Below are 26,113 nucleotides of genomic sequence, written 5' to 3'. Positions count from 1 at the left end.
ACGCATTAAATATGTGTACCTTTTTACATGTCAATTGTACCTTAATAAAGTGGGTTTTTCTTTTTTAAAGAACCTGTGTGAAACACAAAGAGGAGGATGTGGCTTCACAGGGGAGATGGAAGAGAAGGAACTGTGCTGGGTACGGATAGTGGCATCCAAAATGACGCACCTGCTGAACCAGTGTTTCTCAGGCTCTGCCATGTTTAGGAATCCCCTGGGCATCTTATAAAAATGCGGATTCTGACCTAGTAGGTCTGGGTGGGGTCTGAGATTCCACATTTCCAACACATCCCTGGGGGATGCCGAGGCTGCTTGTCTGTGGACCACACTTTGAGCTGCAAGGCTCTGATCATTCTTTTTCAGCACCTCCAGAAAACTTGCTTGCCTCCAGTAGCTGACTTGCTTCTAGGGTTAACCTTCCCCTACCTGCTTAGTGTTTGCTGCACTCTCTGAACTGGTTATATGAGTTGGTTCACTGTTGAGAAAGGGGCAGGTGGAAAGTGGAGAGTGGCCATTCCAAGGCTATAGCAATGGGAAGGGTTCTGAGCCTTCTGAGCGAAGGAGTCAGTTGGCCATCAGGGACTTTGGGATGGTAGAGGCCCCCTCGCACAGTGCAGATGCACCTCCTCACATTGCAGAGGAGTTAGGGTCCCTAGACGGATAGACCAGAGAGTTGGTGGATGCCTCAGAGAGTCCGAGAGAAAGTTGTGATGCAGTATTGACTGTTCCTAAATTATGAAAATCTGACAAAGACTCTGCATACTCATCCCCGAAAAATGCACACACACATAACATTTTCCAGGTAATTTCAAGGTATTAACAGACCCCAGGAAGCTGGTTCATGACGCCAACATTAAGAGTGCTGCCCTTCAACTTGTGTTTGGAACCCCATATTGCAGAACAAATTCAGAGAGCACATATCTCTAAAAATAAAAACAAGTTTCATTGACATGCAACTTGTAAATATTTAACTACTTATTTATGAAATAATCAGGGCCCTCCTGTCTGTGTTCATCTCTCTGTGCATTGTTAATACCCAAACTTCATCAAGTTCTACATTTTTATAAAATGTGTGATTGTTTTTACTTATCTCCTAGTTGACAAAGCTTCACAACCAATTAGAGGAATAAATTGACCTCATGAATTAATTATTAAAATTCACCTCTGCTGTGGCTACTTTGGTGAAGCTCATCCATATTTAAAGCACCCCCCCCCCCCCCCAAAAAAAGCTTAAACAGACCTTGAAGAGGCTTTCTTCTCTAATGATCGCCGGCTGATGACAGAAAATTGCTTTCAGGCTTCAATTGGATGAAACTCCAATTACACAGCACTTCAGTGCAATGGGAATGTCTGTAATCTTTTCAGTATCTATATTGGGACCTAATGCATGTGATTCAAACAAGCGAAACCATAAGCAAGGGTCTGTTTAGTCCACTCTGCAATGTTGGGCTGTATCACTAATATGTCAGCAGGTAATGGAGAGACAGATATGGATGTGAAGTAAGGATCCTACAGATACTGGGGCTGGACCAGCTACATACATTCAGGAACTGGCAAGAGAGAGATTGCTTAGGGTAGTGAAGGAACACTGCACTTGGGGCCAAGAATTTGGGTCCTAGACTTGATTGGCTGGTTTGCTCGCTTTATAAACTTGGGCTAGACACTTGACCTCTTTGAACCTTAGTTTCCAGATGTGTCAAATAGGGATAATAATACCTATATCTCAGGGTTGTTACAAGGACTCCATAAGATTACACGTGGAAAATATCTGGCACGGCCGCTGATGCTTTGTTAGTGCTTAAAAATGGCAGCCATACACAGGAATGAAGCACTGAGACCTTGTGGATGAATCTTGAAAACGTTATACTCAATGAAAGAAGCCAGACACAAAAGGCCACACGGTGCATGATTCCATTTATATGAAATGTCCAGAATAGCAAAGCCATAGAGACAGAAAGCAGATAGTAGTCACTGGGGGCTGAGGGGACTGCTTAAGGGGCGCAAGATTTTTCTTTGGGGGCCATGCAAATGTTTCAGAACTAGATAGAGGAGGTGGTTGCATACCATTGTGAGTGTACTAAACACCGCTGAGTTGTAGACTTTAAAATGGGTACTTTATCTTATGTGCATACACAAAAACATAAAAATTATAACCTTTTGATTAAGAAAAAAATTAATGCTTGCTCATCTGTTCCCCTCACCCCCACGCCCACATACACTGCAGACCAGCTCTCTCTTCCAGGAAAAAAGGAAGGGCCAAGGATCTCTATGGTTCCTTGCAGTTCTGGCGTTTTCTGACTCAGTCTGTCCTTAATGAAATCCTTCTATGAGGTAAGTCCTGTGCTGGCTGCCATGGAGAAACAGAAAAAACGAAAGATAGTGACTGCCTTCAGAAAGTGTACTGCTAAGTGGGAAGGAAGAGACAGACTCGTGAGTCATTTCAACAAGGGTACACAATAAAGTCAGAACCAGACCAGGGCTACTGCAGAGGAGGTGATCAGTGCAGGGTAGGATGACAGGAAGAGAAGGGAGGACAGTGTGGGGGGTATTTAGGCTAGAGCCCCGAACTGGAGATGATTTGGTCAAGATGGGGATGAGAAGTTAGAAATAAAGTATGTAATATCCTTCCAAATTGAAGGATAGCAAACATAAAATAAAATGCATCAAGTACATTAACCTTAACTCATAACTCAATGACTCTTACATTTGTATGTATCCTTGTAACCACCACCCACGTCAAGACACAGAATGCTTCCCATGAGAAAACAGGTAAATAGATGTTGTGCATCTACTTCGAAGGTTTATGTGACCAGACAAACTGAAATCCACTACATTTTGCAACATTTTCTCTAACTATTACACTTCCTTCCTCCCATGATTTTGGGAGCTCCCCTAGGTAATCTAGGATTGACAGCAAAACAAGTGATGAGGCATCTTCCCATCATGCTACATCCCATGACCCTTTAAAACTCAGAATTATCTAGGAAATCAGTCTTGTACTGGACATGCTATGGAAGAAGTCTTACTGAATCCACAGCCATTTCGAGTGTTTCTTAGGCAGAGAAGCACCGAATAGGCAAGAAGATGGACCACTGACACAGCCAGCCATTTGTAGTCTGGGCAGCAACCTCAGAAGCTGGCTGCTTCACAGGGATGCTCTGCCTGCTACCGAGGGCACTGGACAGCCACACATGCTCTCTCTTGAGGAGTTTGAGTGAGCCGCACAGAGAGAAGGGACATATGATAGAGTGGGACAGGGCTAAAGAAACACACCGAGAGAAGGAAGTAAACAAAAGCCATGACAGGGAAACGAGGTAGCCAGGGAGGTAGCAAGGAGGTAGTTGAAGGTAGAGGGGGAAGAAGATGCATTTAGTGAGAGAGGTGGAGTCAACAACACAGAGGTATGAGCAAGGCACTCCAGGGCAGTTCCTACTGGGTCTCTCTGGAGAAGGCATTAGAACTCAAGCCATTGTCACCTTCCAAAAAAGGAAACAGCTTTCCAGTTCTGCAGCAGCTGACACCTCTCAGGGATCTGTACCAGAAACTCCATCTGCTGAGAGAACCCAAGGGCATCCCCGCTTCTTGGAACCTGAACGAGTTTCACACCAATTCTGTTTTATAGGAAATTCAGTGACAGCATTTTTATAAATGCCGGGGGATATGGAGAGGGTGTCAGGTCTTTGGGAATAGCAATATGAATTATTTGGGGGAAATAAATAATCCAGGAACAAGACTAAATTGTCATAAATTAGGGAACAATTTTAGCCCTTTTTAAAAAATTATCAGTGAGAAAAAATGAGTTTAAAAATACCTAGATTTTGAAATGTGTGTATCTTATGAAGAGAGAAATAATCTTAGGAAACATTTCATTTTTAACCCAAACAGATTTCATTTGATTAGTTCTGTCCCACACCCTTCGAAACCAAATCTACATAAGACTTAGGAGAATTCTTGAGAAGCAAATATGACTAGACAGGCAACGGAAGTATGCTGTCTAGATACAGGTTTTAGGTAAATCCAGTTCATTTATTTCATATTTTCATCATTTAGTATTAGAGTCCTAGACCACTTTCCTGCCAAGGGTGAGGCTTTGGACTTCAATACCAAGAAGATAAGAATTATTTTAAAATATATTTATTGTTCTTACCATTAGTCAGAAGAATAATCAAATCATAAGTTTGCTATTCACAAAAGACAATGTTTGATAAACTTTTTTTTTTGATGGAGGAAAAGTTCTAATCCATACGCCTTTCCATCTGCATCTGATCTTGTAAGAACAATTGAACTATAAAACTTATTTAAAGCATCTTTTTTTTTCTCCAAGAAAGACATCTGTCCTCACATTTACCATTTGATTAGTCTATATTACTTCCCTAGAAGTAAAGAGAAGTTTGTACAAATGGAGAAATTAACACATTCCACTGTACAAAAAATGGAATGCCAGAAGATCAATCTCATTTCCTGGGAACAGTTTTGTTTTGTTTTGAGTAGAGTTGGCACGTAGGTTTCAGGTCTCATGCCAAGTTGGATTAATGGATGATGGCTGCCGAGAGCATTGTGTGGAGAAAATTTGAGGTTTCATTAAGGTTGCTCAGGGCAAAGTGCCGAGATTGGTAAGTGGTGCCTGCCTGGGTGTGGAGTATCTGCTATTCCTGCACTGGGGAGAGGGTTTCCCTCTTTTCACGTGAAAGAATCTTCATAAATATCAATGATAGCTTTTATTTTCCTTATTGCTAAAGCAATCCCTGTTCACTGTAGAAAGTTAGAAGATACAGAGAACTATAAATAAGATGGTAGAAATCATCACCATTCTATCTCCTAGAGATGTGACAACACTGATAGATATCCTTTCCTCTTTTTCTGTCCGCTTATTATTTTCTAAAAAGGAGGTTGTGCTCATGTAGTTCTGCAACCTGACGCTTTAGCTTGGATCATATCTCATGAAAATCTTTCTATGTCATATAAAGTATCGTTTTTTATTGTACCAGTTTTATGTATTTAACCACTCTTCTTGTATATTATGATGATCTCTAATTTTACTGTTTTAATCACCCCAATTCCATGAAATTTGTGTAGCTATATCTTTTGGCACCTACATCATTATTATAGCAGGATAAATTTTCATGAGTGGAATTGCTGGATCAAAGTGAGTGCAAATTAGTTTTGATGTGTATTGACAAACAGCCCTCCTGAAATGCTAAAAAAAATTTATTCTCCAAAAACTTTTTAAAAGTTGAAAGTATGTTCTTAAATGTGCCCAAAGACTGAATAAGAATCCTAAGATTTAAGAGCCTGATAAAGAACTCTTTTGTATAGATTAGCAATTAGCTCTCTAAAAACTGGTTTCTGGAATTGCATTTGAAATTAAGAGACCAGCAGCTTAAAATAACCTTGTATATACATAGACTGCTATATTAAAACCTCATGAGAAATGCAAACCAGAAAACTACAGTAGATATACACACAAAAAAGAAAAAGCAACCCAAATACAACACTAAAGATGGTCATCAAACCACAAGAGAACAAAAGAGGAAGGGAGGAAAAAAGACCTATGAAAACAAACCCAAAACAATTAAGAAAATGGCAATAGGAACACACATATCAATAATTATCTTAAATGTAAATGGATTAAATGCTCCAACTAAAAGACAGAGACTGGCTGAATGGATACAAAAGCAAGACCCGTACATATGCTGTCTACAGGAGACCCACTTCAGACCTAGGGACACATACAGACTGAAAATGAGGGGATGGAAAAAGATCTTCCATGCAAATGGAAGTCAAAAGAAAACTGGAGTAACAATACCCATATCAGGCAAAATAGACTTTAAAATAAAGACAATTACAAGAGACAAGGAAGGATGCTACATAATGATCAGGGATCAATCCAAGAAGAAGATATAACAATTGTAAATATAGATGCATGCAACATAGGAGCCCCTCAATCTATGAGGCAAATGCTAAAGCTGGTTTCTGCACACATTATTACAATGAATCATTTTAATGTCATGTTTGGAACTATGTGGGTAACAAAAGATGTTTTTTAAACAAAGATATGATGCAAGAGTTACCTGCTTGTCATGAATATTTTGACTTATTAGGTGGGTCAGGACTTGGTTACTGAACTCTACTTTGAGATGTCTCAGAGAAAATAAGAAAAGTTCCACAAATAGGAAAGGCAGAGTTCGGAAAGGCAGAGTTCTAGATTGAGATCCCTGCTTCCAGTATGACCTGGTATATAAATTAAAACCAGACTAAACCTATTAAAATTATGAAAACAATTCTGCAGCCTAAATGGAAAATTCAATCTCTGAAGATTATACTTCTAGACTGTAAATCTCTTTGAAATAACTGAAGTTGAAGTGTGAATATCTGATATATTTACCCTCCCCAGGACAATTCAACAAACTTCATTGGGCAACCAAATTATGCCAAAGACATTGGATGAAAAAACTATTCAGACATGGTCTCACCCATTCAAGCTTATCACAAGGCTATTGGGACAACATCACATAAATATTTGGGGGATCAGAGTAACAAGTACTAGGATAGACATAGGTAAGTGCAAGACAGGGATGAATGGAAGCAACACACTGTACCTGTGGGTCATTACTAAAGGATTTATAAAGGAAGAATATTATTTATTGTAAGACACATTCACTAGGAACACTGTGCTGTTATGAGATTTCTGATCGGAGTTTCTGCCTGCTCTTTGTAAGGATTTCACATGCCTCTATTATAACCAGTCTGCTGACAAACTAAAATACCTGAAACCACACAGATGGGCAGCATCCGTCTACCCACTATCCATCTTTTCTCGGTTCCTTGTGTTTCCTTGGGTTGATACAATAATTAACATGGAGAATCAAACTCTCCAATGCACACTAGTATCTCTATTGGTTTGAAATTCTCCAAAGAAATACTATCTACCTCTTTAATGTCATCAGCCTGGGAGAAGAAAAGAAACTGGCATGAATAAATATTCTGATTTTTCTTTTCTAGTTGCTATCATACATACACAATCACTTTTAGAAAGATATGTTTAAATAATCCAAATAGTAATTATTCACTCATCTATTCATGAGCTACTCATTGGGTACTCACTCTGTACTAAGCACTGGGTGAGATTTTTTTCTTAAAAAGCCCATCTTTACATGATAATTAAGCACTGGGAAATCTATGAGAGCACACATGTGCTACAACATCATCTTTCAGAATCAGATTCTTCATGTTTTGGGAAAAAGAGATTTGTTTGCCAAAATACTGTAGCATGGGAAGAAAAAATAAGAATCTTTGTGTTTTTAACCACAACAGCTGCTTTGAAAAAAAGTCATCATAAAAATAGTTACGCATGGCATGGTAATTACTCAACTTGTCATCTGATTGCTAGATTAAAAACTCCAGATTTGTAATTGCAGTTATCATGCAAACAAACTCACAGTTCTCAAAATATATGTCCTACTGGCTATGTTTTTTAAGGACAGTCCTTTTGCCCAGGGAATTCGATGTACAGTAAGTATTTGAATCATCCTAAAGATTGAATTTATAGCTCTTACTAGTGCAAATGTATAATTCAGAACTGATGTATGAAATCTGTTGACTAAATAATACTTTATAAAAACAATTTCTAGTATTCAAACATGGTATATATAACAGAAGTCATGTTTTTAAAAAGACTTTTAAAACCTAAGTAGCATCATTTAAAATATTCCATTAGCCACACTTCTGTTACATAACAGACCAAACCTCTATATTCCATTACATAATCATTCAAAAGATGTGAGATGATGTCTTCCAGGGGTCCTCAGTATTGAGGATGAGTTTTGAGGTGAGAGGATCTATAACAAAGTGTAGAGGAGAAATGTGGTCAACTTCAAGCTGCATTCGAGGAAAGTGCTCTCATTGGAGTTCTGAGACTAGCATCTTGGATCTAAGAGCGTAGGGGGACCACTCAGCTCTATGCACTATCCATAGGACCCAGAGGAGGGTAACTCACGGATAAAAGGAGGAGAATTGAGGATGCCTGCATGCACACTTAGCCACTGTTTACTGGACACAGGTTTACTCTGTTATTACTGCTGACGTAAGTTGTTCTGAGTCTTTGAACTCCTTTAAATGCACTGCTGACATGTCTAGAATTCAAAAGGGCTGCAAGCACAAGAAGGCTGAGCACCACTGGAGTTAATCTTTAAGGGAGTCACAGTAGTGTTTAGGCTGAAGTCTGGGTGAGTTTCATCAGTGCAGCCTGCAGACCTTGGATGAGGGCCTTAACCTCCCTTTGCTTGGACATCTTCATTTGCCAGGTGGGGATGTTTTATCTCCTTCCTCGGAGCTTTGAAGAATGAAAGTGCCATTTCTCAAGTGCTGGATGTAGAACAGATATTCTATGACTTTCCTAATTTAGAAATCATGACCTTGAATTCTTTTTGATCAATCATTAGAAGAGCAAATTTGCCACTACGTTAACTGCCCAGTCAATCTCAAATAAAGAATCAAACCAAAGCAAGATTTTCAGCAGTTTATGGCTACTTTTAAAAATATGGAATGGTTACCACCACCTGTGTGACAGCACTAGATCCTACTACATTCTGCCTTTTATTTTTTTTCCCTCCCCTACCTGTTCTTCTCTCTACCGGGCCTGTAAACATTATTTTATATTAAACATACATGCACAGTCATAGTGACTCAGTCTTATCACCAAATAATACTTTAAGTGAATCAATAAATATTAACTGTACAAAATGGAATGATAAGAGTTTGAATCACAAATGTAGGACAATTGGGTTAATTTAGATGTATTAGTTTTAATATTTAAATTTCATGCATGTCTGGGAAAATGTTCTTTGTCTCCAGACAGCTCTTTGGATAAAACAATTGTGAAAACAGCAACAGTAGCTGTGGGCTTCATGTGGAATAAGGCACATTCTGAAAACACAACTTCTTGTCCCTTTGATACTATTGTGCAGTGGAATTTTTTTTACAGAGATCAAACAGTCTAAATGGCCTGAAGTCAATAGCACCGTATCAGACAGGCCTCTCATAATTGAATAAGCATGTGAGATTAAAGAGTAGATTTGTTTTATTAGAAAATTAAAGCTACTTTGCCAAATTGTAAGTGGTATTTCATTTCTCCTGATAGCCTTCCAGATTCTGATGAATTACATCACTCACAAATTAGAAAAGTTTTACTCATTCCTTTCATTCTATTTTTAAAAAATAGAAAACAAATGACAAAATAACAAGACAAGGCAAAGTAGAACACACACACACACACACACACACACACACACACACACACACACACAGGCACATACGTAAGCTCCCTATCCCTGAGCTTAGAATTTACCAGGGGAGATGTGCGTGTGACTGGCAAACAAGGAAGGATATTGAAAATGATACGATACAGACACAAGAGATGACTGTGGGAGCAGAGCAGAGACTCTGAGACCACGTCATAGGAGGGTTGATATTTAAGGAATATTTCAGAAGATGGAGAAAATTTTAGCAGGGAGAGGAGAAAAAGGCATTTCATGTTGGAAAATGTTAGCGTGCAGCAGAATCACCTGGAGGGCATATTAAAGCCCAGGTTGCTGGGCCTTACCTTCAGAGTTTCTGCTCCAGCAGGTGTGAGGTTGGCCTGAGAATCTGCAGCTCTAACAAATTCTCAGGTGCTGCTGCTGCTGCTGGTCCTAATACAGCACTTAGAGGGAGGACCACAGTGTCAGCAGAAGCACAGTGATGGCACAGGTGGACTATATTTAGGGAATGGTGCATCTTCTGGGTTAGCCATGGTGTGGGACAAAGTAGATACAGGTAGCTGAGGTCAGAAAGTAGACGGCAGTGAATGCTCTGAGGGACCACTGAAGGTTTTTAAGCATGGGATAGGCATGGCCTTTTCCCATTTTTTAAGAACTTTTATTGAGATATAATTGACATACAATAAACTGCATATATTTAAAGTGTATAATTTGATATTTTTTCTTATTAGTAATGTATATACGGCAATCCCAATCTCTCAATTCACCCCACCCCAACCCCCCCACCCCCGCTTTCCCCCCTTTGTGTCCATATGTTTGTTCTCTACATCTGTGTTTCTATTTCTGCCTTGCAAACCGGTTGGTCTGTACCATCTTTCTAGAGTCTGCATATATGCGTTAATATACGATATTTGTTTTTCTCTTTCTGACTTACTTCCCTCTGTATGACAGTCTCTAGGTCCATCCATGTCTCTACAAATGTTCCAGTTTTGTTCCTTTTTATGGCTGAGTAATGCTCCATTGTATATATGTACCACATCTTCTTTATCCACTCACCTGTTGATGGACATTTAGGTTGCTTCCATGACCTGGCTATTGTAAATAGTGCTGCAATGAACATTGGGGTGCATGTGTCTTTCTGAATTATGGTTTTCTCTGGGGAGCCATTCTTCATAAAGTGGTAGGTTCCAGTAAAAGCTTGTAGGACTGACTAAAAGGGAGAAAATCATAGAGATGTTTAGTCCCTAAAAGAGGGGGCAAGGGCCTGAACTAGGATCTGGGGACTGAAGAGGAAGGGAAGGAGTATCAGACATCACAAATGGCTCCTACTTGATTGGCAACTGATACAATATGTGGCATGAAAGAAAACAGGGCATTAAGCCTTTCTTCCAGATTTAAAGTCTGAATGATGGCAAAGACAATGGTGCTCTCGTGAGACTAGAATAGGTGCATATTCGAGAGAGAGGATGGCGGACTTAATCATGCAGCTGCAGAAGATCAGGGCCCACGTGGGTTGTAAAATGCAGACCGGAAACTCAGAAGATGTGTATTTTGGGGGGCAGGTACTAAAGCCTTGAGACTGGACAAGATTGCTAATGAAGAAAATATGCAGGGAGAATTGGGCCAAATAGACAACATGGAGATGTATTTAGTAAGGGGAAGAGGAGATCGCAAACTTGGGATTTGGGAAGCAGGAGATGGAGAAGAACACAGCATTACAAAGCCAAGGGATGGCACTGTAGTCAACAGCGGCAAAAACTGCTAAAACTCAGAGGGAAGCAAAGAAGAGGCCATTCCCGTTGCCAATTAGTAAGTCATGGGTGTCTTTCAGAGACTGACATTGAGAAGTTGGGGACGGAGGTATGAATGGGAGGTGACCAAGGGGAGGTTTCTGAGGGTTGAAGAGGGTCGTTTGAGGGAATGTGAGCCAGAATTTCAAGCGACACGTGTTTCACGCTTTTAGAAAAGTGAAATATTTGAGGCCCTTGGACCTCAAGTAGACCAGATCATTTAAGAAGAGATTTTTTTTTTAAAAAAAAGGTGAAGCGTTTGACACCCCCAAAGCAGTTAAATAACTTCCATACAACGTGTCAATTGATGAATTCCAAGTGTGATATTTTCAAAAGCACAAATGAGTCATTTCCTCCAAGATAACATTTTTTGACTCAACTTACAGGACAACTTAATAGATTTACCCCCAGACTTTACCAAAAGAATGTTAAAAAGCCAAATCCCAAGAAACCCATGTATAACCAAAAAGAAAAATTCTTTTTTGATACATATGTTGAGGACAAGAGGGGTGAGATTCTGAATAGCTATGAAGTAGTGGTTGTTACTGTTTAGTTTTGTAGCAATAACCATGTAAATCAGGATAACATTTTTGAATAAATTCCCTGGGAAGGTGGTGGGCCTGGTCAGAGTTAGCAGCGCAGGCGCAAGCGAGGAAGGGAAGAGACGGGAAAGACAGGCCACCACTGTAAATCCCGCCACACCCCTCCCAGCCCTTAGGTTCCACTCGGGGCTCCAGGTACCAGAGTTCTGTGAATTACTGAGTGCAGCAGTGTTGACACAAACAACTTTCAAATAAGAGAACACACAGAGAAGTGATCAAATAACGGAACCAAACAGAATCAAGCTCAGCAGAGCACGGATAAGACAGTGCAGCTTGTCAACAGATCACAATTTAATACACAGCTTTGAAAGGGCAGCCTGGTATTTTAACATGTGTGCTCATCTTTATAACATTATAGAATGTCTCCTCCTCCCTAAAAATGCCGCATACATAAGATATCTTTGCATAAGGTTTTTATTTTGCTACTCTTGTCATCCAAAAGCAGAGAATGGATTTAACCGATTTTCTTTTTAAAAGGGGGGGAGAAAACCTAAACTTGTGGTCACTTTAAAAATTTTTCCTCACAGAATAAAATGATAGTGATGAAGCTCTCGGGTGTGATGGGGCTTGGGAAGGTCAGTGAGTTCAGAGAGGTAATCAGTTCCTATGTGGTCAAGCTTAAGATATCATATTTCATTGATTTTACTATACACAGTTAAAAAAATCATTCTCACACAAGAAAGTAGGATGCATCTTATCATGGATCTGATTAAAAAGCATTGTGTCATGGTTAATTGGTTATCTTTTTGATGGCAGATAAAATAATGGTACATCCTACAACTGATGGCACTGTAGATTCAGTGAAACAAAGTACACACTTTCCAAATTTCCTGGAATCACCTGGATCAGGCAGGTCATCTCTAATATTGCTCCTTTTCTGATGCTCGTATATACATCTTTTCTCTTTTTCAAATTTGCTTCTTGTTCCCCTTCTATTTTAGCCTACTTATGTATTTCATTTGCCAGCACATAAAAATGATTAATTTTGTATGTGCCTTTTGTTCCTAAGATTTGTTTTTTTTCTTTTATATTATCATAAATTGCTAATGAGGACTATAAACTAAAAATATTTTTTAAGCTCTTTATTGGAATATAATTGCTTTACACTCTTGTACCAGCTTTTGAGGTACACCAAAGTGAATCAGCTGTATTTATACATATGTCCCCATATCTCCTCCCTCCCGCGACTCCCTCCCACCCTCCTCGTCCTGGCCCTCTAAGGCCCATCATCGAGTTGATCTCCCTTTGTTGCACAGCAACTTCCCACTAGCTATCTATTTTACAGTTGGTAGTGTATGTACGTCTATGCTACTCTCTCACTTCGTCCCAGCAAAAATATTTATTTTTTTTCAATAAATAAGTTAGGCTGGAAATAGAAAATTATAGGTAGAAGTTAGTATCTATCAATATTTATCAACTTCAGCATTAACTGGCTATGTAACTTTTACCATAATTACATAAAATAACACAGAGCTCAATTTTCCAATGATTTTAAGGCGTATATGAATCCAAAGGGTTGTATGAGGTTAAATTATCACACCAGAACCTAGAAATCATATCGTCTCTATGCAATTCCATTAATTTGAATCTGATGAGGCTACCAATATGGTATAAGTAATGCTAAGCTAGGATATCAAAAGATTAGATCTGACAATTTATTAACTTCTCAGGGGCTTAATTCTTGATTCATATAAGTAAAGATATTGGTTTAGATGTTGCAAAAGAACCTCATATCCTAGGATTCTGGGTATAGGGAAAGAACTGAGGAAGAGTTTCTACTTTGCTCAATAAAGCTTTATTAAATAGTTCTCATTCACAGAAGGTTTTTCTTTCTATTTCATCTCAAGTTTCCTCCAGCTTAATTTAGCCTCATTAATTCCAACCAAATCTCCAGATGATCTCTAAGATGCCTTGGAGTTTTTAAATTCCAGGATTCTTCTAAATGCTTCCTTCCTAAACTTCTACAGACTTCTTAGCTCCTTTTTTGCAATTAATTCCTCCCCCTTCTGCCATCCATGCCCTGGCACAGCTGTCAACCAAGCAGAGAGGATATCCTGTTCTTTTTTATTTTTATGCTTACGTGTGAACCCTTATGATTACTTTTGTGGCCTCATGCTGAACTCGTTCTCCTTTGCTTACATTCCTTATGAAAATGCGATGCCCAAGACGTACACACCTGGGTAGGTGAAATCTGCCAATATCTGGTCCAAGGGGGCAGGTGTTGTCAACCCTGCAGCTTTGGCCATCAGTCCCATGGCCCTGCTGATCATCTCACTAGTAATATGACACGCACAACTGGACTTTATCACCAAATTAGACTGTGTTTTCCTGTGATACATCTGTACCCATCTTTTCTGTCTTTTGTACATTCTCCTCTCTAGACTATTATCTGAATATACTAACATGCTGAAAATCTTTCTCCAAATTATTTTACCAGCACGTATTATTAATTTAAGTCACACCAGTACAGTCATCGTTAGCTTCAGTATCTTGAATACAAAATTCAAAGGCCCTAACATACTCCAATATATACTTACTGTTTATACTGTCTCACCTTATTTTTTAAAACTATTATACTCAAAAATGTACCGCCATCGTTCACTACTTAGAAACGGAGAGCTGGAAGGGACCCTGGGAAATGAATTACTCAAACTGACTTTTAAACTTTAACTCAATATTTTCTAGGTTGAAAAACTCCCTCTCTTTGTTATGACTGCCCTAATGAACTACACATATTAAAACTAGCAATCACTGTTGATTTTAAGAGAAAAAACAATGGCATACAATGAGACATAAAATCCACTTGTTTATTTCAAGCCTAGGAAATATTTGCACAAAATATGAAAAGGGTCAAGTCAGTCTGCCTACATGTGTTACACACTCACTAGTCTTAGGTTGTAGCCTTTTGGTGAAATGCCCAGACCATGAGATTTTTCTCTTGCACATGCTGAATGATGATCCCTGGATTTAAAAAATTACCTCCAGGCATTTATATCCCCTAAAACTCATTCTAACCAAAGAAGAGAATAAACATGTAGCGTGGAGATGGTAGTTAAGAAGTTTAAATGTTTTCTTTGTCACTGCTTCTTGTTTCTTTGTTCCTTCTCGATGGAGTAATGGAATGAACATGGGGTTGGAGGTGAGATGACCTGGATTCTACTGATATGTCTATTTATTTTGGCACCAATGTTTTCATCAATTAAATGGAAATAATAAGAACATTTTAAAACTTGCACACCGTGTTGATGGAAAGATTAAAGGAAATAAGGTACGTGAAAAATTTTGGTCAACTGCAAAATAGTATATGATGCTCTACAGCATTAGAACATAATGAGGCCTGAATTAATATTTCTGTTATTACATCATTTTCAGCTACTTTTCTTCTCTGTCTTTGAGTATAAATGGCCACTTGGATAAAAGTTTGCCCGTGAGCAATCCTATCAAAATCCCCTTTATTTTTAAGGTCATATTAAACTCAGGTTACCTGATGACAAAAACATTAACACTAGATAGTTATAAACTCTAACTACACAGCTGTATGGCTTGGCCAGGATCATCAAGATAACTGACACATCAGAAATCTGTAACATGTCAGTTTCTACCAATGAATCTGAGTTACGAGATGTAGGTGCCTTCTTCATGGGTCTCTTTCCCACTTCCCAAAGAAATACAGTTAAGTTTTTTTCACTTCCTGTGGAATCCCACCCAACATTGGTATTAGGGCACCTAGTATTACAAGATGCCTTTTTTTATTATAGCAAGAAGACAACACAATTATTTTTCACCCAGAAAAAAAAATTATGAAAAAAACTAATATCATGTATACCTAGTAACTGGTTCTAGCTTTGAAAGCTAACAATGTCCCATTTACATCTGCGTTTTGATTTGGGTGGTATTACACAAGATATTGCATGAAAAGATGTGAAGGTGAATTCTCTCCAGATGAGTGTCATCTATAGTGTGGCTCCAGCTTAATGCTTGGCCTCACCTTTCATCACACTCCAGCATTCAGAAAACATCATTTCCATGCATCATGATGAAATATCGCACTGCTGGAGAGCCTTTTATAAATCTTTTATGCAGATGACTTAATGAAGTGAATCACATGTACCAAACATGTTTCCAAGAAAGGTCAAATTTAAAAATGGATATTGCTTTTCCCAAAGTAACTATGGCAGAATATGACATTTAGAAGATGTCACTCAGCCTTTTCACAATTTGACATAATCTTAAATCAATAAACTGCTTCAAGTTGCTACCTGGAGATCTTCACAAAGGAAAGAAAAGAGAACAGTTTTAGAGTGCAAAGAATCTGAATATCATTTTGAGTGGAACTGGTGGAATATTTTTGGGAAAGAGGAACCAACCAGAATAAAAGAATAAAGAGACCACCCACTGCCACTATACAGATTCAGGAAAGGGCCACAAACTGTTGACATTTTGAAACCACGTGAATTTGTTCTAAGCACTGAATCATGGTACATATGTTAATTATGTGTCAAAAATTACAGTACAAATGTCCACTTTGAACATTAGCCCAGCATTAAAAATACCTTCCTCTGCGATACTCTGACCTTTCAGGTAACCATCCAAAGTAAACAGGACAAGTCACCACTTCCTAAATTAGAAAGCAGGATGTATACTCTTTTATGAAAAACGTTGACAAGTAAACAGCTGGTGCTTTCACCCAAGAACTGGCTTTCAATTGATCATTTGTTACTCAGAGTCATTTGTGATAGAATGCTTTATTTACTGAAGAGTTAAGAAGTGATATCTGGAGGGTGCCCTGAGCCTAGAATGCCCTTCCAATATTCACTAACTTTTTTGTTTGTTTGTTTGCTTGTTTGTTTTGGCTGCAGCACGTGGCATGCGGGATCTTAGTTCCTGGGCCAGGGATAGAACACATGCCCCCTGCAGTGGAAGCCTGGAGTCTTAACAACTGGACCACCAGGGAAGTCCCTTCACTAACTTTTTGAATCCTATCAATCTCTTGGAATCTCAAATCACTTCCTTCCTCTTTCCTAGGTTGTTCCTCCCACCTCAGGCAGTGGTAGAAACTTCACTTCATCTATATCGTTATATTATATACGCATCCATTATATATGGTAGCTCTCCTCCTACCCCCTTGCTTATTTCATTCAAAAATATTCCACTTGAACCTCTCAGCTCTCTTCAGTGAAGCCTTCCCTTCCTTCTGCCTCTTCCTTCCTTCTCTCCCTTCTTCCCTCTTTCCTTCTCTCATGTATTCAGTGAATATTTATTGACTGGTGGCTGTGCTAAACACAGTGCCAGGCACAGAAGACAGAGGACAGATACAGCAATTAACCCAAACGCCTTGTTTTTTGGCACTTGTATGGGGTGGGGGGGCTGTGCGTGCGCCTTTGGGAAAGGGTGAGGTACCTGCAGCCTAAGAAAATAACCATAGAAGCAAATAGAAATGGTATCATGTTAAATGGTGGTATCATAAAAATGTAATAAAAACAGCATAGAGGGAGGTTACTTTAAAAATGATCATCTGGAAAAATGTTTCGATGAAGTCACATTTGAGCTGAGGCCTAAATGCCCCGTGACCATCCAAGGAGGGAGAATCCTAGGTAGAGAGAAGAGGTGGTGAAAAGCCCCAGGGTAAGAATGGGCTTGATGTGTTGACCAAAAGGCCAGTGAGGCTGGAGTGTAGTGAGGCAGGAAAAGAGAGGTCGAAGGAAAGGTTGGTACAATAAGTGGGATGAAATGCACCAGGGTCTCCACTGACCATGGACCATGAAAGCTTACATCTGCCTTTACCTCCACTCCCACTGCACTTGATATGTCCTCCATCAAAGCAATTAAATTGTTCTCTTGCATTATTACTGTTTATTCCCTTATCTAGCTCCAAAACATTATGAAGATGCTCAAAGAATTATTTATTAAGAGAAGTAATGAATGAATTACCTTTCACTCATGTGTCCCATAGTTAGAGTCACTGCAGTTATCAAACTGAAGGGCCAGTGAGTAAAAAAGTTACTGATTCCCAGGTGGAAAACTCAATGGAAGTACTTGTCCTTAAATCACTACACAATAGCAATGCATGAGTGTATGTTTTTGGTTGTTGATTTCTGCTAAACACCCTTTTCCCAGGTTGTTGTCCCTTAGCTGCTTGCAAACTGAATGCTGCAGAATTATTACTATTTTTTAAATTTCTATTGGAGTATAGTTGATTTACAACGTCATGTTAGCTTCTGCTGTACAGCAAAGTGACTCAGTTATACATACACATATATCCACTCTTTTTTAGATTCTTTTCCCATATAGGTCATTACAGAGTATTGAGTAGAGTTCCCTGTGCTAAACAGTAGGTCCTTATTAGTTCTCTCTTTTATATATAGTCGTGTGTATATGTCAATCTCAATCTCCCAATTTATCCTTCCCCCGCTGTCTCCCCTGGTGATCACTAGTTTGCTTTCTACATCTGTGACTCTATTTCTGTTTTGTAAATAAGATCACTTGTATTGGATGAATTATTAGTGGGTTTTCACCCCACCATCTGTCTTATGGCATCTACTGTGCACACCCTAGACTAACCACCTCCATTCGTCCTGGAGGGCCTCAGGTATTGCAAGATCAATTCTCTTCTCTCCAACTGGAGTTCTGTCATTAGTCAGCCTCCTATAAATCTCTCCCTCTCTCTCTCTCTCACACACACACATACACACACACACACACAGCTAGACTTTTCCTAGGCTTTCCTGAGTTTGATATACCAAGCCTAAGATTGTCTCTTCCACTGAAAAACTTTGTGCCCTTGAGTGAGTGAGTTAGTATTTCTGAGTGTCAACTCTCTCTTCCGTAAAATGGAAGTGATGCTAACTGCTTTTGTGTGTTGGTCTGCAGAGCACATGAGAATTTTCTAGACGTGCCCAACCAAGCATCTGAAACACAGCAAGCAAAGAGAGATGTTAGTTGTCTCTTTCTGCTCCTGCTTCAACCTGCCCATGGACTCCAGCCTTGGAGGGTCCTGCTGTTCACATGCCATAAGGCCCAGTGAAATATCTTTTTATGATGTTACCTTCCTTTACGCTAAAGTACTCCTCCCACCTCTTTTCTCTCCTGCTATGTTTGTGAAAATTTGGGGGTACCAATACCTAGCTGGGAATCTGATCTAGAAATCAAAAAATCAAAAAAAATTAGTTACCAATTGAATGCCATGTGTCTGAAAACCAAGGCATCCAAACTCTGAGTTCATTGTGCAGAGGTGTCTTAAAGACCCATCTTGCTGTGTATAGCATGAGTAACAGAAAACTAATGCTAGTGCTCGGTCAGTGGACTGGTAGATATTGCTGCCAGTTCAGTCTGTGCTGGGCACTAGGTCTCGTGAGGTGAAAACATAACATACAGTCCCAGCCAGCAGCAATCTTGCAAGCAGCTTGTCCTGGGAGAAAGAAAATGCTTTCTTGCCCAAATTGTTTTGATCCAAATTGCGTTTTATATGTAATTGCTATAAACCAAAAAGCATACATGCTTACTTAAGCCAGAGGGTACTCAAAATATTATAAAAGAAAATGCATACATTTAGAAATGACAGCAATTAAATCTCCCCACCCCATAAGTCCCCAAAATGCTGTTCTTTTTCCTTCTTTCCCAAGGTCTTTCGACTTATTTGAGAAAAAGAAAATCAGCTTTTTGGCCTTGGCAAAGTTTAAGTAAACTATACTGTTTAAATCTTCGGATTCCCAAAGAACAGATGTATATGTTGCAATTCTTCTAATTTCAAATATTAATTCTTTATATACTTAACTTCACAGAATGGCCAAGAAGCATTTGGAACTCTTGAACAAATTTTGAAAACAATTTATGTTTCTTCATAAACTTGAAGAGTCATTTTCCTAAAATATAAGTTCTGGTTAAGACAAGTTTTCTATCAAGAATTTTCCCACTCTTTTACCAAAAGCTGAAGAAGAAAACAGTGAAGAAGACAAAGCCAGAAAAGAAGAAGAGAGAGAAGAAGAAGAGGAAGTGGAGGAGAAGGAAGAAGAGGAAAAAAAGAAAAATTTGACATAATGGGCTAATTTACTTTGCCCTTTAAAAACTGGAGGAATAAAAAAGTATATGAAATAAACTTCAAAAACCATGATGTTACTCTCCATATAGATCAACTGACCTCCCAATTTATTTAACCTATATGAACACGATGAAAAATTCACCAGTTTTGTTGCCACTCACCGCCCCCCCCCCCCCTCGCCCAATTACCTACATCAAACACTAGGAGCCATTAATCGCACATCCAACCTTTACATGGGCAACTTTGTTACAGTCCTGTGGTTTCCAACTCATTTGTGAATCAAAATGTTTTTCCCCAAGAGCATTAAATCACAGGCAGTTTGAGCTCAAAATGTCTTTATCCTTTTAACATAAATTAATGAGTTTCCTGGAAAGGTTAAGAAAATTGAAATGCAAGATAATGGTTGTCATTCGCATCCTTAATTGACACAGCTAGTTACTGGGGAAGGGTGACTTCAAAAGGAGATCAGTGCTAAGTAGTTAGCTCTGGATTGTAAAGTACTAGTGTCATTTGTTTACATTTTGATTATTAACTAGAGTTTCTCTCTTCTCTGTAAGTAAAACAATCCTTTACATTATTTTTTAGTTTTTATTCTTGATCTCTACTCAAAGTGCAGTTCATGGACCAGTGGCATCAGCCTCTCCTAGGAACTTACTAGAAATGCAGACTCTCAGGCCCCACCTCAGACCTAGAAAGTCAGAATCTGCATTTTAACAAGACCCTCAGATTATTGGTGTGCTCATCAAAGTTTAAGAAACCATACTCTATCTAGGTCATTTGTGACAGCCTCCCAAGTGATGGTCCTTCTTTCACAAGTGCCCCCCTGTACTGTGATCTTTGTAAATTACAGATCTGGTTACCTAATTTTCATGCCAAGTCCATTTCCATAACCTGGCTACACCTTGTCTTCTGGTTCCTGCCTTCCTCTCTTATCTCTGCTCTTTCTCTCTTACCACTGATCTCCTTCATATCCACATACCCACGACTCTACATGTCCACTACAGTAGCCACCAGCCACATGTAGCTATTGAGAACTAGCATAAAATGAGAGGTGCTCTAAATGGGAAATACACACTGATTTCAAAAGCTTAGTATGGGGAAAATAATGTAAAATATCTCTATTTTTTTCATTGATGCCATGTCAACATGATACTATTTTAGGTATGTATCTATGTAAAATAAAGTATCAAAATTAATTTCCACTGTTCCTTTTGCTTTTTTAAAATGTGGCTTCTAGAAAAGTTAGTTTCACTTATTTGAATAGTGCTGTTCTATGCCTAACACATTCAGGCTTTGTGACCTGCTTGGGCAATTCTCCTGGGTTGGAATTTTCCCCCTTACCCTGTCTGCCTGGAAAATGTCCTCCCCGCTCAAATATCTCCTCTGAGTTCACTGACACTTTCTTTCAGGATAAAGCAAGGATGCCCTCAGCACTTCAGCAGTAATTCAATGTAGGTTTATCAAACTGTATCACTGTTATCTCTTCATAGTTTGGTCTCTCTTACCAGATTGATTAATCTGTGAATTAAAGGAGAGGGGTGTCTCACTTTTGAGGGTCTACTACATGTGAAATGACCTAGGCATTTTACAAAGTGTCGTGTTCCATTTTGTCCTCACAAGTAGGCTAAGTGGACTGAGCTTCAGGGAGGCTAAGCTATTTTTCTAAGGCCACACAGCTGCTAAGTGGCTGAACTAGGATTCAAACTTTCTGACTGAGAACTGTGCCCTCTTCATCTTATTTCTTTTTGTATCTCCAGGACTTAGCACAGTCCCTGGCATTTTGTTGGTACACAGTAAATTCTTTTTGGATTAAGTTTATTTCTAGTTCACATGAATTCATACTTCATACTCTCACTTGAATTACTAATGGCCTTAGGTTAGTTTTGGAGGAAGCTTTGGGAAATTATCTGGAAAATTTGATGATTCGTTAGAGAAAACGGAAATGCGAGTATATCTCAGAAAAGCTGATTTACTCTATTCATTTATTTATTTCCTTTGCCTTTGGAAAACAGAATGTTATGGTTGAAACACCACTAAGTTGGCAATCACACATCCTGGGTTCTGATGTGGCTTCTACTACTAACTCAACTTTAAAAAGCCATCCATCTTCTGGGTTTGGGTTCTTACATGATACAATCAGAGTTTGGGGCACTATGTCTCTTCCAGCCCAAAGGTTCGTAAAAATTTTATTTTCTCTGTGATTTTGCATTTTCTTTTGAATCTTGAAGCATAAAAATGACATTATATTGAATTTTCCTTGTGTTCACTTGATATACAAAAAGGATGGAGGAAAAGATACAGGAACCGAAATCCTGCAATATCCCATTTAGTTAAGCTGTGTCCCTTGCCAAATAGCTTTCTTTAAAAAATGCCAATGAGGGAAAAAAATAACAAATCTGAATATCAGAAAAGTTATATACAAAGCTTTGCAGTTGCAAGATTGTATAACCCAACAAAACTCCAGAATCAGTACTGGTGGGAATGGTTGCCAACTCTCACATAGGAAACACTTGACCTATGTTCAACTTTGATTCTAAAACACTCATGAAATACAGACTTAATAACTTCTTATCAGAGCACTTGAGAAATAGTGCAGCAAGGAGGGAAGCAGCTAATGTGAATGATATCGATAATTATCCTTTTCTTTTTCTTTTCTTTTTTTAACACGGGACAAATAATGACCTTGACAATGCTCTCAGGGGAGAAACACAACTTTGAAAATACAATTAAGATGACAAATCTCACAAACTTGACTGGGAGCAAGAAAAATCTAACATCTACGCAACATCTTTAACTAGGAGGGAGCTTGTCGAAAATAGCAAACATGTAGGTGTAAAGATAGAAAAGCTTCAGAATTCCTTTGATTACCCCTTGAAAAAAGCTTTTATCTAAGATACAAATATAGTGGGAATATCAAGCTTCATGAATGTACAGCTCTATTCAGTGCCCCTAATTCTTGAATTTCATCTTAATGGAGTCTAAAAAGCCTCAGAGTTCAAAAGAATTATAGCCTGAGTTACATTTTCAGGATTCTGAACAGAAATTGGAAGAATATGATCACAAGAGACTAATTTCTAAGACACAAAAACACTGCATTTTCCCAGCCACAGATATAGCTTGAAATACATGGGCATAAATGTGAAGTCTGCAGCGTTGTATCTGAGTTTTCTCAGTAATAAAAGTGATTGTGTAGATTCACATTTATTCAGGATGATGGCATAACTCTTCACTCTTTTATTTCTAATCATAACCTATGATGCAAATATATTCATATTTGTAATTACATATGTAAATACACACATTTATATATATGCCTCCATCTACTTTCATATACATACATACATTTATACGTGTATACTAAACCCCCTTTGGATCTCTGTTCAGATGTCACATTATCAGAGAGGCCTTCTTTGACCCCTCCCTTCATTAAATACTACCCATTTCTACCCCATGACTTTCTTTTTTCTATTTTTTGCAGCAGGAAAAAATATTTACTTTAGTAGAAAAGTACATTTTGTGTTTATGTTTTTTAATTATTAATTTTTATTGGAGTATAGTTGTCTTACAATGTTGTGTTAGTTTCTGCTGTGCAGCAAAATGATTCTGTTATACATATATCTATCCCATTAATTTCTATCTCTCTCTCTCTCTCTTCCTTCCTTCCTTCCTTCCTGTCTGTCTCTCTCTCTCTTTTTCTGACATCACCACTAGCACAATATGAAACATATGCTTTTCCTACTATGGTGTAACTCCTAGGAAAGAAGCAGTTTTTTTTCTCTTGGTCATTGCTACACCCAGAACAGAAGCTGGACATAAAGCTCCTCAACAAACATCCACTGAAAGAATGACCTCGGAACACTGCTTATTTTGTGAGTGACATCATGTTAGTCATTCTACACACAGCAACTTATGGTCTCATTTAATATACTGAAGAGATTATGACCTTGGCATATTATTTTCTTCTTTTGAGAGGTGAGCCTCAAAGAGAGGAAGGAACTCTCCCAAGCACATCCCTGCCGGCCAGTGCATTCAACCACTCAACTCTGCTCCCTCCTTCTTTCGTCCATTTGCAGAGGTCCCTGGACGTGTACCTTCTTTTGCCAAAGGTCTTATCTCTTCACTTCTCCCTGAGGACACCATGCTCACAGTCACTGAAGGCTTTGCCCAGGTCACTTCATTTGTGGAGGAAGTGAGATCAGTGACAAGTTCCTGGGGTCTTATTCATCTCAGGATATTCGGGCTGATCTAATTCCTTAAACAGATTCCTCCATTCCAAGGAGAGAACAAGAGCAAGCACCTCCAAATGCCATGAGAGGGGCTCGGATTAAGCATTTCCTTAGCAACCATAGGTGAGTGAGATGAAGGATGAGATTGCTGAGATCCTCTCTAATAAAATAGCTCCCCATCTTCTAAAAACTTTCACCTACTTCTCTCCTCCCTTTCAGCAGAAAGAAGCAGTCACTCGCTTTTCTATGTCCCCATTGAAGCTTAGCCTGTTTCTTACACATAATTACTTATGTGGCTGTTTGGTCCTCCCCTGCACCCCTGCCCCATGAAGCCACATGCATGGCATATAGTTAGTGTTCAATCAATGTTGGTTGAATGACTACTGAATAGACTTCTATTGCATTTGCCTGCTTATTATCCATTCTTCCGTTTAAAATAACAACACGCTGATTTTAAAGGGAGAAATGGGTGAAATGGGTCTTTCCCCATTTGACCCAGTTTTGATAGAACAGTCCAACAAGTTGCCCCATCCTCCCCCGACCAAGGGTCAGGCAGGTGACCAGTCTAGGCCAATCAGAAGCTCTCTTTCTGGAATTTCAACCTTGATCCAAATGGAGCTCAAGATTTAGCCTGATGGTAGGGACCTGAGGAGATGGGTTTCAGTCTTTCTCAAAGCCTAGTTCATCACTTTCCTTTAGATTCTTCGATCCATCCCATGGACTTCCAATAATATCCTCTTTTCCATAAGTTAGTCATGGACAATCTCTGTTCATTCATTTAGCAAATATTTACTGAGCACCTACTTTTGTTTTATCACTGAACAAAACAGAAAAGGATTAGTGATCTTATGGGGTCCCAGATGATGCTGACAGGTCTAGAAAAATGAGATATAGGAACTGACCTTTACTTAGATTTAATAGGACGGAAGGCCTTAGTGGTCTCACAAAAGCCATATCAGGGAGGTGTGAAGGCAAAAATGTGAACCCAGGTGATTTCAAAGGAAATGAGAACAGAGGAATTGGGCACTGTGAGTATGAACAAAGACGAACAAAGAAATGGTTGTATCATTCAGAGACTCTTAACAGATAGAAAAGTAACACAGCTATTCAGTTCTTAATGTCTTCCTTCTCCCAGTACTCTTGCTTCTCTAGTTTCTTTTTCTCCATGTTCAACTCGTGTTATCCCTCTCGTCCCTGAAGATGTGTTTTTGCATTTAGTTCCTACGCCCTCAATTCAGTATTTCATCAAATTCTGCCACACATGGTACTCTACTCTTGTCTTATGTGCCTTATCTGTCTCTAAAATTATTAGCTCCTGGAAGGCAGAGACGATGTTTTAAATGTTTCTGGTGTTCTTATAAGTGAGTACTAGAAGATTACTCACACAATGAGCACCCGACAAGGCCTTCGCTGCTGTTCTTTGTCAGATTAATTTATATTCTCTGCTAAACTAACCAATTCTTCACTTTATTAATATTTTGATAGGTAAGAATAATAACAAGTACAAAATTAATATTGGTATCTTATTCCATGTCAAAACCAGAACAGTGTATCAACGTGAAATAAAATTTCATAGAAAATCAGAGCCCGACGTACCCTCAACGTCCTGATGAAATTCTCTCATTTGTTATATTTCCTTCCTCTCCTTTGCCCCATAAAGTCCTCATTAAATATATGAAATTTCACACAGCATTGCTAGGTCATTCAAAATCCCTAAAGATAACTCTGACAAGATAATATTCCTCTCCTGCCTGTCCTTTCTAGATTTTTCTTCTGCAAACAAGAGAAGTTACTTCATTCCTACGAAGTCCGCATCTTGCTAAATAGTGTAAATTAAAAGTTTCACTGGTACTTAGGCCAGCAGAGGTAGTGGGGAACTTGGGGAGAAAGCCTTGGCGTAGCAGTGGTGAGTTTCTCTCACTGAGTGTGCTTGCATCTGCTGCTGAGGGACACAGAAGCTCTCTTGAAACCCCAGGCCTAGGCCAGGGCAGAGGTGGCAGCCACGGGCTCTGCAGTTTGTGCACTTACTCACCCTGAGGTGCTGGTTCTGGTCTAGAAAGGTCACTCGGGGTAGAGCAGTGCAATTGATACAAGCCCTGGAACCCCAAAGGGCAACATACCAGCCTTGCTCCAGTTGAAATCCCTCGAGGAGGAGGGCTATGATTTAGCCTCTGACCCTAGCCTGACCCATGCTTCATTC

General features: G+C 39.0%; 1 protein-coding gene across 3 annotated transcripts in view; it reads right to left on the bottom strand.

Annotated features, from left to right (window-relative positions):
• PHACTR1 (phosphatase and actin regulator 1) overlaps nucleotides 1-26,113 on the bottom strand; it is a 505,241-nt gene that overhangs the window by 414,655 nt on the left and 64,473 nt on the right. The gene's annotated exons all lie outside the window — the stretch shown is intronic.

The sequence above is a fragment of the Hippopotamus amphibius genome, chromosome 11 (assembly GCF_030028045.1).
Source record: "Hippopotamus amphibius kiboko isolate mHipAmp2 chromosome 11, mHipAmp2.hap2, whole genome shotgun sequence".
Classification (NCBI taxonomy): Eukaryota; Metazoa; Chordata; class Mammalia; order Artiodactyla; family Hippopotamidae; genus Hippopotamus; species Hippopotamus amphibius.
The sequence above is the reverse complement of the archived record's forward strand: the minus strand, read 5'-3'. Positions and strand labels throughout refer to the sequence as shown.